The 14,854-nt window shown below is 36.4% G+C and overlaps 1 long non-coding RNA gene across 1 annotated transcript; it reads left to right on the plus strand.

The window, feature by feature from the left end:
- The first annotated feature begins 774 nt into the window (after positions 1-774).
- On the plus strand, positions 775-14,854 carry LOC116410216. Its single transcript, XR_004222180.1, has 2 exons — positions 775-857; positions 13,786-14,854. It is a non-coding gene; the product is annotated as an uncharacterized LOC116410216 (long non-coding RNA).

The raw sequence follows: 14,854 nt of genomic DNA on the forward strand, positions 1-14,854 counted from the left end.
TAAAAAACTTAATGGGGAACCAATAGTCAAATTTAAGGAGGAACTGAATATATTGTTGAATTAAACTGTAATGAAGGGTGCATTAATCAAGGGACTGTATAATTTCTTGTGTATCAACTATCCTAAATATCATATATTTATTTCCCCTAAAATCATTTCTGAGGTATAATCCGTTTTCCAACCTTTGGCAATTTATGTGGATATGCTTTTGCAGAAACTAAGAGACCATGTTTAAAACCCTGTTTGGTTGACACTGCTGATTTTTTTTAAATCTAAGCTTAAGGGAACTAAAGAACACAGAGGTGAATGTCTTTTCAACAGGCATGGATTGACGGCAAATTTCCACATTTCAGCATTTGCAGATTTTTTTCACAAAATGGGAGACAAAATTTGCAGTGCAACAAATAATTGTCACCGGCGTCAAAAAAATTGTCATACGCGTCATTTTTTTGTGCTTGTTCTTGTTATCTGCCTCCTACAAACAGTACAGCTGCAAATAATAATTTTCAGCATCACATTTACTCTGTTTGTGCCCCAATTCACAGAAGTCCTTGCATAACAAATGTGACTATTTATAGCGCCATTGTTACATAATTATGACTGTCCATTTAACCTTCATGCCATAACTGAAGAATTCAGATTATCAAATGTGGGAATGTTGCTCTCCCACATGTTTTTATTTCTGACATTTATATGTTCCTTTATATGTTCTGTTAACATTCCAATGAACTCAAAGAGCTATGTAGTTATTGTGTCCTAATTATCTCTTGCAGCTATGTCCTACAATCCTTAAGATACACAAAGCTGCACAATGAAACAGACTTCGACTACACACAATGTGAAACAGAGGATTCTGGGTACTTGTCTATGCCTTCTTTACAGCAATAACAGGGATGTGCAAAAATAGGTTTTCCCCTTATTATTTCCCCCTATTGCTAAACTACAATAATTTTCATCAGTTAACTGTACCCTTTGGATGGTTGTGCTCTAACTTTAGCAAATGTAGGACATCCCTCATTCATTGGTTCTTATCCAGCTTCCATGCCTGTACCTTACAGGGAATTACCTCTTTTATGACCACATACCTGCACTTGAATGCACTTCTACCACACTATTACATCCAGAGAAACTGGATTGTATATATTTGCAAGAAGAATGAAATGGGAAAATTTGCAAGATATTACAAATCACAAAGAATTTCCATCATATGAATGTACGAGGCTTTAGGCCAGATATCTTTATACACATCAGGGAACTTCAAAAGTAATTTGTATATATTACAGGTTATTCCTGTTGCTTTAGTTGAGAGCTGTATTAAAAATAAGTGCAAAGTGTTGGGTTAATATAAATAACAAGCAACTTTTTTGAGCAATGGGCCAAACTTTGGTCTGCAAAACATGGTTCCACTACGTTCTTTAAAAAAACAACAATATCTAATTGCTGTTAAATAGACATTGACCAATATATTTAGATTTTGTACTTTTTTCATGTAGATATATTTCCACATACTATTATATTTGAGTATATTGATTAAATATTAAATCAATGATGATGACATTCAGATGTATTTTCTCTGTAATATGTAAAACAGCTTGTTGTATCTTAAAGGAGAAGGAAAGGCTAATAAAGAGTTAATCTCAAGCTGCAGGCATACCTTCAGTTCTCTCAATAGTGCCCTGTTCAGATGATCAGAAGCCAAACAGGAAGAAAAAACACTGAGCTGTGTAAAGAAAGTTCCCATAATGCCTCACTCCTGCACCAAGACCAAGTGAACATGCTCATTCAAATGCTCCGAGCGTATTTTCGCCGATTTTTTCGCGCTTACGCGACTTTTTCGTACGCTTGCGAGAAAAATCTGGAAAGGTTCTGCCGCTGTTTACAATCGTTAAGTACGAAAATTTCGGGACTTTCGGATCGCCAATACGATTTTTTCGTGACTAATACGATTTTTTCGTAACCATTTTCATGATATTTGTGATCTTCAGAAATTATCTTATCCAATCCGAATTTTTCCCATTTGGGATTCGAACTCGTGTTTTAATGAATCGGCCCCTATGAGTCAGCTTCCTGCTGATTGGCTCAGAACCACATTCCTAAGGGGGGGGGGAGTGAGTCCTTAGCATTCTTGAGGGAGGGGGGAGCAGGAAAGAGCAGAGAACAGAAAGCTCTGTGTCTCTGGCACAGGAATTACAGACACAAGAATCTTTCGACAGAGAAGTCAGTGCAGCGTTTCTGTGAGTGCTTATGGCTGTATTTACATAGATCTCTGATAAAGCTTACTTAGTTTTTACCTTTCTTTCTCCTTTAAATAATAATATATAAGCCAACTGTTAATCAATGCAATGGGAAAAAAAAGTTTGGTAACAGATCCTCTAATTGGAACACAACTACCTCCTATGGAACAGCATTAAACACGCAAGCAAAAGGTTACATTCTATTCACATTATATATTGTAAAGGCCTACTTATGTTAGAATAAGGTAATCAGAGAGCAACATTATAATTAATATGTTTAGGTTTACGTAAAGTTAAAACAGCTATATATATATTTATAGTAACATCTAGTGAAGAAGTGTAGCACAAAGCATTCTTACAATTTCAGGAATTTTGTTGGTCAAGCAGGAATTGGCTTACACTTTAAACAGGATTTGTTCCTGTAGCTACAGCATTCTCTTGTGGCCAGGAGCAACACTGCAGTAAATAACAACAAATACTCACTGTACAATTTACCTGGAAAAGAGAGATATGTATGTATGTATAAGGATACACAGCGCTGTGCAATCTCACAATATACAAAATTACACACAGGGAGGATATGTGTAGCAACTATATTATAGTATATTACGGTTTAACTGCTCTTAAAACTGTGCAAAATAAATAAAGACAGTGCAATAGGGAGGTGAGATAAAATACAAATCTATTGAGTTTATGGTAATGTAACTTGCATCATAAGCCAGAAGCCATTTGTAAAGCATCTCTCTCCATCTTCATTTTTGTTAATAGGCAAACCATCTGCTTAAATAGATGTTAAATTATTTTTAAATACCTGGGAAAAGGGAAAGTCCTTTTTTGGACTCCATTTGCTAAAAATAATGAGGATGTAAGGGTAAGTAAGACTAGCTATTGTAGGGACAAGGTCCTATGAAAGCTCACCCTAGGGTAAAACTTTTTTACAAAAATAGCCCCCTATAGTGCTAAGCTGCCTGCACAAGGAGGAAGCTTACCCTGCACTCCCCCAACTGGAGTGTGGGCTCTATTAGCCCCCGCCTCTGGTGGGGGGAGCAATTTTAGTGTAATAGGTGCCCTTTAAGTAAGTAGCTACACTGAGATATTCTATTACGTGAATGTACTGTAACTGTTAGATCTCAAGGAGGAACTGTGAACATCTGTTGCTACAAGACTGTTGTGAAGTACTAGTGATAAAAAAATGTTTCTGCACCTCTAGGCCCTCCTGTCTCTCACACCACCCAGTCACGCTAACCCCCTCTCACCCTGAATCCTGAAATAATGAAGAAGCCAGCTAATTAACAGACCTACATGAGAAATAACTTTTACTACATAAGGGGCTATTTATATTCCTGGGGTGGCGTACAAGTGCAAGAACATGCCCCTTGGTGCTCATTTACTAGCACTTGCTCACTCCATGGAGTGCCAGATTGAAAATGTGGGGGCTCTGTCGCACTATATTAAAAAAAAAACAGTCCAAAAAGGAGCACAGAAGCCTGTGGCTATTCACACAATGACCCACACAATGGGCAATGTGCAGAAAATGCCCTTTTTTGTACTTTTGCACACAGCACAAGGCATTGTAAATGAGCCCTAATGTCTCAATTGTTACAACCAGAGAGCAAACAGCTTTTAATTGCAAATGCTTCTACAAATAACTTTTAAACCATAGGTATTTTTTAATATATGTATACTGGAAAGCTTCATTATGCAAAACTTCAGTAGAAATTCTGATAAGGATTTTTTTTTATCATAAAATAAGTTGTTTGTTTTTTAATTTTAATTTTAGCATGAAAAAATTGTGCACTGTGTGCAACAGGAGTAACAAACTTGTATTATATAATTATTATAATGATATTAGCAGCTTGCCCAGAGATAGCAACTGATGTGCAGAGCAGCACAGGTATAATGGTGACAAAATGCTAATGGCCCAGGCTCATTCGTGCCATTCCATGCATTCTCACTGCCTTTCTACCAAATGAGTAAGCAGGTCCAACAAGAAGAACTGGTATCAGTTTACCTAAAACACTGTAGACAATAAATTCCTGTAACTAATTAATATTTCATGAATGAAAAAAAAACAAGTGCATTAAAACTAGCAATGAGGAATCTGTCCTGTAATCTGTCACAAAATCAGTCCTGGAATCGGGTATTTTTTTGGTATGATTTTTTTATGGTGCCTTTTTTGTTGCTACTACATTTTACAGTGCAAATACTGTACATTGAATTATATTAGCGTTTTTATTACAGTGACTTTTTCCATACAGAATACATTGGAGTCTATGGGCATTGTTTCATGGTGACCTTTTCTGCTGCAGCAGTTTATATATTGGATTCTATGGGTGTTGTTTCACCACATTTTTTCAGAGCAAAAGTTTCTGCAGTTAAATTTTGCATCAGTTTAAAGAAAATATTCGCCAATGGCAAAATAGGGAATTTTACCTCAAATCCATACTAAGCAAAAAATGTGCTTGTCACTACCAACAACCTTTGTTTAGCAACAGCAGGAGGTCAAGAACTTGTCGAGAAGGGGTTCAAGAACTAAAATCCATCTAGGCACTGCAAGTGCCTACTCCAAACCCTGGGTGTGTGGGGTGGTTTCAGGGCCAGATTACATACTAAGTCAAAAGTTTCCATCCCACCCAATCGATGAGACAACCAATATCCAAGGCTTTTGGAATATTGGTCGCCTTATCAATCTACCATACAGGCACCAAATATCGTACGAAACCTTGTATAGGAGCCTTAACTCTCTTCGGGAATGACTTGCCGGGAGTGCCATTCCCTTTCTTCTGATGCCACTGATGCTGCACACACAGCATGGTGTAGATATGGGCCAGATAAAAATCACTGGCATGCTTGACTCTATGGGTAGAAGAATGCACCCCGACATAGCTGGAGCATCACTTGTTTTAACTCTGCTCCTACAGCATCAACTCGGGACTGTCCACTGCCCACACTTGCCAAATTAATGCCACCAGTTATCTCCCTCAAGACTAGAGCTGAGCTGAGCAAATTGCCTGGGGGTATTTTACTTGAAATTGTAACTGTGTCATCCTGCTATGAGTTCTGATAGCCACTGCAATCATGTTGCTAAATGTTTTGTGTATAAATAACATTGACAACCAGCGGCATTTGTCTCAGAATGATGAGATTAGTGGTTTAGGAAAAGCTAAAATAGATGCTTAGCTATCTATATATACAATATATATAACATTTGTCTGTGGAAAAACTTTGTACTGAGGGAAGAAAGTGGCCTTGCCTTGCCTTGCCTGGGGCCCAGTTAGATCTGTTCTTACTTTTAGTCTAGCATCTAGTGTCCTGTAACCATATTACAAAGAATATCTCTACATGTAAACCATGACAGTGCTGCCTCAGTAGCAGTGCTCCATGTTGTTCTTCTAATAGCTACACAAATAACTATGACAAGGATTTCCTCTTTCATGAATACCTATTGTTCTTTTAATTTTTTTCTCCTCCTTTGATTGTTGGTATAAAAGGTCAGATGTAATCTAGAATAAAGGACAGAAGTTTTTCTTTCTGTTTCCATTCTTTTAATTATTTTATCTAAATCTTCTACTTGACTACTCTAAAATACCTAGTTTTTATTATTCCCCAGACAGAACAGTACATTTACACTGTTGTCTGTGTGCTCGACATGTTAAGAGAGCATATTATGTCTAAATGTTAAACCTTTCTGCACCACGGGCATTTAATCTTGCAAGGATGTGTCTTGCCAGTAAATACACTGCACGGCACAATTTTACAACCTTTAGCACTTATTAAAGCACCACACTACCCCTGCCAAGTAAAGCATTTGATTATATGGTATATGGGATCATGCAGACACGCAGGGTTCTAGTACACTTGTGGTTTATAATTGCTATTATATTTTTAGTTACCGTGTTCATTTATGCATTTATACAACCATAAATTGGCTGAGAAAGTGCCAAACTTAATCTAATTTAACTTAATCTACCATGTGCTGAGTGGCACAATTCACCAAATGTGAGACTGCAGAGATTTCAGACTGCCATATACATCACATCATTGCTTCATCGGCACCATGCACTTTCATGTCTTTCCATTCAATGGGGCACATTTACAAAGAAGTGAAGCTTCACCTTGGAAAGCTTTACCATACTTCATGCAACTTCGCAGGCGTAAAATTGTTGCTGCGGCTAGAGAATACTAGCAAATTTTCTCTAGCGGCACTATCTTTCAGTAAAAATTCGCTAGCGTATGTGAGCTAGTGTTAATTGAAACCAGTGGCTATATATACAGGGCTGATAAATGTATTTATTAATGATGTTTCTGAACTTGATAAAAGTGCCCAATTATTTTTTAAAGGAAAGAATAAGGGGGTGATTCACAAAAGGTCGATAAAACGAGTGTTATTTTTAGCCGGTGTTAAAAATAATATCACTTCTTATATCTGGAGAATTAACGATCGATTCACAAAAAGGACACTTGGCTGAACTAAGAAGCGATTTTATTGTCGTTATTTATGTTGCAATTACATATTTTAAAGCATGCAATATATTTATGCGTTATTTCGTAGCACGCGATATATGCTAATATTCACATAACCGTTACTTTCTGAAAATTACAGGTTCCCTGAAAACTCCAGCATGCATCACCTAGGATGATCACATACTTGATTCTCTTCTTCACAATCTAACAAAAATCCGACTGCAAACTCCATGTTCACAAACACACACAAACAGCAATGTTTTTTTAGTAATGAACAAATAACAGCATATTTCAGTGAGAAAAACAAAACATTTATTGGCTCAAAATAAACAATTCAAATTTAAGCAATAAACATACTATACCAAACAATGGATAGGTGCATCCCAGTGTCTCATGGCACCCACTCTCCTAACACATTTCGCACCATTGGGTGCTTCATCAGAGGAGGTGTGGCATACTCATGTCACTTCCTTTATATACCCCCCAATATATCATTCATACAGTGTACAGGGTTACTATCTAGCCCTTACTAAGCTTCTAATATATCAGAAGCTTAAATCATACATAACCAAGAGCCTTCAAGACAACCCTGCATTATGCGTTAGTATTATTTCTATAAGATAATTATCGCAATGCGATGCACATAACGCTTCGCAACAATTGAGATCTTTGCGCATGTGATATGAGTAATAACGCATGCAAAATTGCTTTGATAAATCATAAAACTATGCGTTAAGTGTTAACAACCTTTTGTGAATCAGCCCCTAATTCTTTTATCAGCTGCATTAAGAACAAAGTGAGACGCAGAAAAAAAATATTATTGTTACAGTTCAACAACAACATTAACAAGCTATTTCTAACACATTGCAACACAGGGGTTGAAATTTCTGAGTGCATTAATACCTGGACAAACAGTATACACATCTTAATGACTTTAATTGACCACAAACAATTAACAGGTTAAGAAAATATTATTTATTTGGAATCATTTGATCATTTCATTTAAAATATAATCTTTGTTGGAGGCTGCCAGTCAGCATGTGTGAAGTAATTATAAAGGGGTTTTAAAAAAATTCATATACAGAATAATACTGGATATGACGCAGGATTTACTTTAATTAATACAGTTACTTGCTCCTCAGCAAATTATTTTAGCCACCCCCTTCCTACATAGTTTGGAGAAGAGCATTGGTTTTTCCAGCTTAGGTAATACTTGTTTTAACTTTAGAGGTATTTTATTGTACAAGAATCAGAGTGGGATACACCAGTAATAATAAGTAGGATGTTAGTGGTATTGCAAAGGTTACTCAGCTTTTAGAGGTTTATGCACTGCTACCAATAGGAGACAGAAGGATGTGAAGCTAAAGTCTTAACACTGAGGAACATGTCAGTGAAACAGATCCTTTATAGTGGAAGCCTTTCAGGGATGAATGCCTTTCCAACTGTGGTCCCCACACTAGGTGGATATCAGATGGGGAGTACTAAGGCTGATGCCAGATGTGGCGTAGGGCTGATATTTTCGATATTTTAAGAACTCACTCCCCCCCCTTAGGAATGTAGATCTGAGCCAATCAGCAGGAAGCTGACTGATAGTCTTACTAACTGAGCATGTTCACTTGGTCTGGGTGTCTGTGCAGGAGTGATGCATTATGGGAACTTTCTTTACACAGCTCAGCGTTTTTTCTTCCTGTCTGGCTTCTGATCTTCTGAACAGGTGAAATATGGGGAGACTTAAGGGCACTATTGAGAGAACTGAAGGTATGCCTGCAGCTTGAGATTAACTCTTTATTAGCCTTTCCTTCTCCTTTAAGGTGCCCAAACACCTTCAGATCCACTCTCTTGGCGATGTTGCCAAGCAAGCGGATCTTCTCCCGATACCCCCACCTATGGGTGGGCGATATCGGGAGAATCCAGGCTAATTTGATCACTTGGCCCTGGGGCCAAACACTTGCTGAAAATTCCGGCCAACGCCGCCTACTTGTGCCTACACCAGAATGAATAGAATACGCTCGGGTGCAGGCACATGTAGCGGAAATACGCATAAAAATTTGATAGTTTGAAAGTCGCGTGTTTTTATGTGTATTTCGGCTGCATGTGTTCCATTCATTCGGGTGCAGGCACATGTAGGAGGCATAGGGCGGTATTTTCGGCAAGTGATTTTCCGCTTGATGAAAATATCCGCCCTACACCTCGTCTGGCATTAGCCTTAGTTAAAATGTAGTTTTTGGCAGAGAGAAATCTAAACAAGCTTCACCTGCACTTAGACACATTGTTTTGCACTTATACATTTATAACTAATAAGCTTAAACAGTTCTCTTGGGGGAACTTGCAGCTTAAAGGACAATTTCAGCTTTTTTAACAAAACTGTAGTAACACATAATACCCCCAGAAATGTGTTTCAATGTGTCTTTAAATAACCTGCTGACTTTAGTCAAATGGGAGTGGTATTTAGGGGGTGTGGTCGCAAAAATGTGTGTGGTCAAAAAAATTTCACTGCACTACATGTGGCATTTTTTTTTTGTTCCTCTTTCCATTTTCAAAATGTTCTGAGGTATGACTTAACATGTCTTCTGTTGGTGGGGCAAAATACTGTTCATTTTGATAAATCTACCACTACCCATATCGTATTCATGGGGCCCCTGGTTCCCAACTTTTACTCCAGACCTACCAGCACATCCAGCCCTGTTACTAAGTGGAGACCAAAGAGAGCAAGCCAAGTGCTAGTCATGTACAGTAGTCACACTATTCATGGTTACCCCTGTTTGAACTGTTACATTTGGTTCAGTTCTATACATATACTGCATGGTTTTACCTTTATAAATGTCATCAGAAACCAATTTGACCACTAGGTGGCAGTGATTCTACACCATAAACACATTGTTTCATTCATGTAGTGAGGCTGAAAATAGAATAATAATTTAATGAAATGGGAAATAAATTCATTATTAGAGATAATACCAATTGACTTCTATAGAAACTTTTTTAGCTTTCACTTCTTAAATTCCAACAATTCGTATTCAAAATATACTCCATATATTTACGCTGACATATTTTGACCACATTTTTAGGTGAATCAAATATTCAAATGTTGATAAATCTGTCCTCTACTGCATAGTATATATAGTTTCTCCAAATATTTCTAAAACTGTTATTGCTAAACTAAATCAACCCTTTAAACACCAGGGATCATTACATCTATCATGCTGCTATCAAAGTACCAGCGTGTTAGTGCAAGTTCGCGGTTGCACTTTGATCTTTGATCTGACATTAATTATACAGTGATACAAGCAGAGAGTTTTAAGGAAGATTTTGGATCACTGTGGTCTGAATGTTGGCTAGAATCTCAACCATAAAGCATGATAGAACTTGATATTATATTATAGAATTATATTTGTTGGCAGTCACAAAAATAAACTTGTTTTGATTCTAGGGTTCAGTCACCCATTTAGCCTTACTTTCAGTTAGAAAAACAACATTTAAAGCTAATATTCTGATCATTAAATGATTATTTATTTACTTTATATAATCTTCATTATGATCACTCAGGCGAGTGGCATTCACCTAATAGCAAATACAAGTGCATTGCTTTGTAAAGCCAGGAATGAAGACTAACCTCCACTGTAAAAAAATATGCTTAGGTCACTTGTTAAGGTTAATATAGAAATATCTAAAGGATCAACCAGAACGGGGCAAGGAGGCTGTGCTCCTTAAATGTCAGGTATTTAAGGTTCACAAGCATAATTTTGACTCTTTGATACATCCTAACCTTGAATATGCAGGGTAGTTTTGGGGAGAGTTTGTTTACCATAAAATAAAAACACTCAATAAGTAAGAAAGAAGCACTGGTGCTATTGGATATGCTTAAGGCCAAGCAATAAGTCACTAGCTTTTCAAACTATTGAGACCCAAATCCTAATAAGTACAGAAAAGAAAGTTAAATACATATTGACATATTAGAAATAATAGTAACTTTTTTTGCACACATTCATGAAAATATGGGAATTGAAATATGGAATACAGTACAGGTATGGGGTATCCATTATCTGGAAACTCATTATCTAGAAAGAGCCGAATTACAGGAACTTCATTTTTAAAAATAATTTACTTTTTTAAAGTAATTATAAAGCAGCACTACTTGTACTTGATCCAAGCTAAGATATAATTAATCCTTATTGGAGGCAAAACAATCCTATTGGGTTTATTTAATGTTTAAACAATTTTTTTGTAGACTTAAGATAAAAAGATCCAAATGATGGAAAGACTACCTATCTGGAAAACCCATGGTCCTAGGCATTCTGGATAACATGTCCCATACCTGTATTTTGAAAATGATACAATCTAATTAATTCCAGTTTAAAATCAGGTTGCCTTGGTCCATACACATGGACAGATGCCAGTGAATTTGGTTGAGAGTTGCCCTGATTGGATGACTTTATCTGCTTAGTTTTCTTGCATCTGTGTTATTATCTCCAGAGGGAATGTTATGATACGGTAGATGATCAGAGAGGAGGGGCTATAAATGTTATTCAGCATAGGTTTTTCTGTAGCTTGCACAGTGACCTTATAAATTAGGGGTGACACAAATTTACCGATGTAGGATTTACTTTGTTATTACATCGGGGTCTACCACTATCTTGGAAACTGTAACTTCATTGCATCATAGCGACAGAAATGAAATGTTGTCATTTGCAAGCCATTTTGTTTAAAATCTGAATATTGATAAGTAATAACCAGAAGTGTGATTTAATGGAAATTGACTCCTTTGAGAGCAAAGTAGCACTTTAGGGATCCTCTCAGATGTGTGACCACCAATGCAAAAAATATTTCTATATATTATTTACCTTGACAGGTTTTATTGATATTTTGAACTGGATATCTTTAATGACTTCCTCTGCAGTAAGTAAAACAGTTTAAGCTAAACAAGAGCTAATGAGACTCTAGGAAATGGCAACATTACAGTAATGTGGCCATAACTGACATTATTCATGCATGGCACACAGTTTTCAGGAATTCAGTCTACTCATACAGAGATAAATCCATCACTGTTTATCCTGCGTTGATGTGAACACAAACTCTGTTATGTATCTACTGAGCAGGTTTCTGCTCCATTTTGTTTTCATGCCTCTCTGAGCCATATGCTAATCCCCTGAAGGCTACAGATAACCCTCCACCCCCAACATCAATTCACTGTGCAGGCGCAATGGAAATTATTGGGGAATCAGGGCAGAAAGTACATGTTTCAGCACTCTGCTCTTTGCAAATAGTAACTCTAACAAGTAATTAACCCTATAATTGATTTTTAGTAACCTTTTATTGGCAAAGAAAATTATTTTTTCTTTTTATTTTGTTAATTACCTAATTAATATAGAGCACATATGTTATAGAAAAAAATGAGACAGTTCATATTTTGTGCCACATTCAGCTTAACCAACACAACACTTATATATATACAGGTATGGGATCCTTTATCCAGGTACTATGTTCTGTTTTATATGCTATTATCTGGACATATAGGACACTTGAAATATTTAGATAATGAGTGAAAAACTTTCAATAAACCAAATAAACCCTACATAGAAAATGAAATTCTAATTTTTAAAGGAGCCCTTTCATCAAAATAAAAACTTATGTGCTTGCATATTTTCTGGTACACATGGGCCAATCTACTTTCTTCCAACAATGTGATTCTACCTCACTCATTCGTATGTCTATCCATAAAATATGGAGGAGTTAAGAAAATAAACAACACAGAAAATACAAATTCTCAGAACTTTCCATATATATATATGTTTTATGCATAGTGGATTTTGTCTAACAAAAGTCTGTACATCACTATGTAACTCATATACAATACACATACAATTATAGCATAGCTTTATATTCTTTTTTCCACTGCTGCAGATTAGGCAAAGTTATAATTAGTCATTAGTAATGTAATGAAAGCTGCTGCGCTGTACAAACAGCTAGATTCTTATGACTGAAAGGAAGCTGAATTAATGCCTATACTACAATACTGAATAAACAAACGAACTGACATGTTCTGAGAACAAACACGTGGAAAGATCATAGAAAGATTGTTTGTTTGTACCACTAATGCAAAGGCCAAAATCTAGCAGATGTCAGATCCATGGTACAAAGATATCAGTTAGGATCTTGTGTCCTACAGACATACAGAAAATCACACAAAAATTAGTTTTTGTACAATTTTATCGGTATGGGTATGGTTAGCTTTAGGGAAGAGTTGTGAGACTAAAGAAACTGAAGTATACAAGGCAGGAAGGAAAAAGGTAGTCAAAGAACTGACTTGTGTGTGGTGTTAGACACCAAAATACAACAGTCACTTTGTGAAATTTGTCTGAAGAGTCTGAAGGCACTCTTGCATTGCTCAAGCATACCAAGACTTAAGTGCTGAAAATTGCAAGTTTCTCTCACTTTCACTTCCCTCCTTCTTCCCTCTTCTAATCTTTTTTCAGTCTGTCATTCAAACCACTGCCTGATGGCTAGGTTAAATGATAATCTAACAACCAGAATATGTCTGAAGATTAAAACCACTGCCTGAACCCTATCTATATGGTATGTAGTACTTGAAATGAAACTTTGAAGTTTATCCAATTTTTATCCAATTTTTAACAAAAAACAAAATTGTTTCTCCTGGAACACAATAAATCCCCTGAGATAAGTAAGGTTTACTGGAGCAATACTGTTTAGGAAAGCACAGTGGGCCAAATGTGTTTTTTGCTCCTGAGTGTTGGGCAAACACTATAACTTCAGACTTTCATCGCTTCTAATTTTTTCTCAGACAAAACAACACAAGTGTGCACTGACCATTGGGTAAGCATCAAGCTTACTTGGTGTTACTGAAAAACCTGGATCCACCACTTCTCTTGCTACTAAGCACAATTTCCAGCAAATAAACCATGGTCTGGTGGTGCCCAAATATCAGAATCCAAATAAACTATTTTAGATTTCATTGAAAAGCAGAGCTATTTAATTTTCAGTTCTTTTGGACCAACTTTTACTCATGCCTGGAATACTTTTTCACTCTAATATGGACAAATATATATAAATCTACTTTTTTGTCTCTTAGGTTGAACACGTGGATCATAAAGCTTCTGAGGCAGAATGCCCTGTACATCCAACATTTATGGGAAGCAATTCCAGATAAAAGTTTCAGAGACAGATGCTGAAGAATTTACACAGAGATCTTGTTATGCAATTTAGCCAAAGAAACCATTTTTTTACTGTTTTTATGTCATCTTCCAAACTGTGGCATGACGTGTACAAAAATCCTTCACTTTAAAGTATTATCTATCTATATCAAGCTTATTAGAGAGGTGACACATGAAATGTTTTCTGTTTGCTCCTGTGGTATACAAGTGTTTTACAATTAAAAATTTGGGAAGTACCATTCAGCTCTCTTTCCAGTGGGTGTCAGCTGATTTTTTTAAATGCTGTCAGCCAAGCTCTTCTTAAATTTTAAAATTCCCCCTTATATATCTACATCAAGTTGGGTCAGAAAGTCACATCAGTCACATATATTGAGCCTTAAAAGCTTCTCTTAAAGGCAAATCCTGGCTTAATATTCACTGCAAATTCTTGACCACTAACTCAATATCCTGGGGCACTGTTGTGTTCAGACAGCAAATAATATGTTATTATGGCCCTAAGGCATGGCTATCTTGATAATTAACTTCCATTGTTTTTCTGCTTGCTAAGAATCCACTGACATTCTTCCATACTAGCATTGTCTTAAGAAACATTACTGCTAGCAGACATTGATATATTTTTTTTTGTTATTCAAACCCACGCTATATATATTTGTTCTACAGTTTATCTTTCAAAGCTATTTGATATAAAAAAGGTCTAAAAAAAAAAAAAAGCACACACAGACCTCTGGTTGGAGGAGAACAACCATGTGTTTGTCAGATGGACACTGTCCCCTATATTATATAGCTTATTATATCTGGCAGCTCTAATGTTGAAAATCAGGCACCAGTCTGGGATTGGTTCACTAATATATTTTGCTCAGAGATGGTATGCTCAAGCATGAACAAGCTAGGCAAGCTGCAGAAAAATGAAAAGAACAAAACTGAGTTTCTCTTTCTCTGTGCACCTACTTGCATTTGATTTTTATTAAAGAGTCTTATGATCATAAA

This window comes from Xenopus tropicalis, chromosome 4, assembly GCF_000004195.4.
Source record: "Xenopus tropicalis strain Nigerian chromosome 4, UCB_Xtro_10.0, whole genome shotgun sequence".
Taxonomy (NCBI): Eukaryota; Metazoa; Chordata; class Amphibia; order Anura; family Pipidae; genus Xenopus; species Xenopus tropicalis.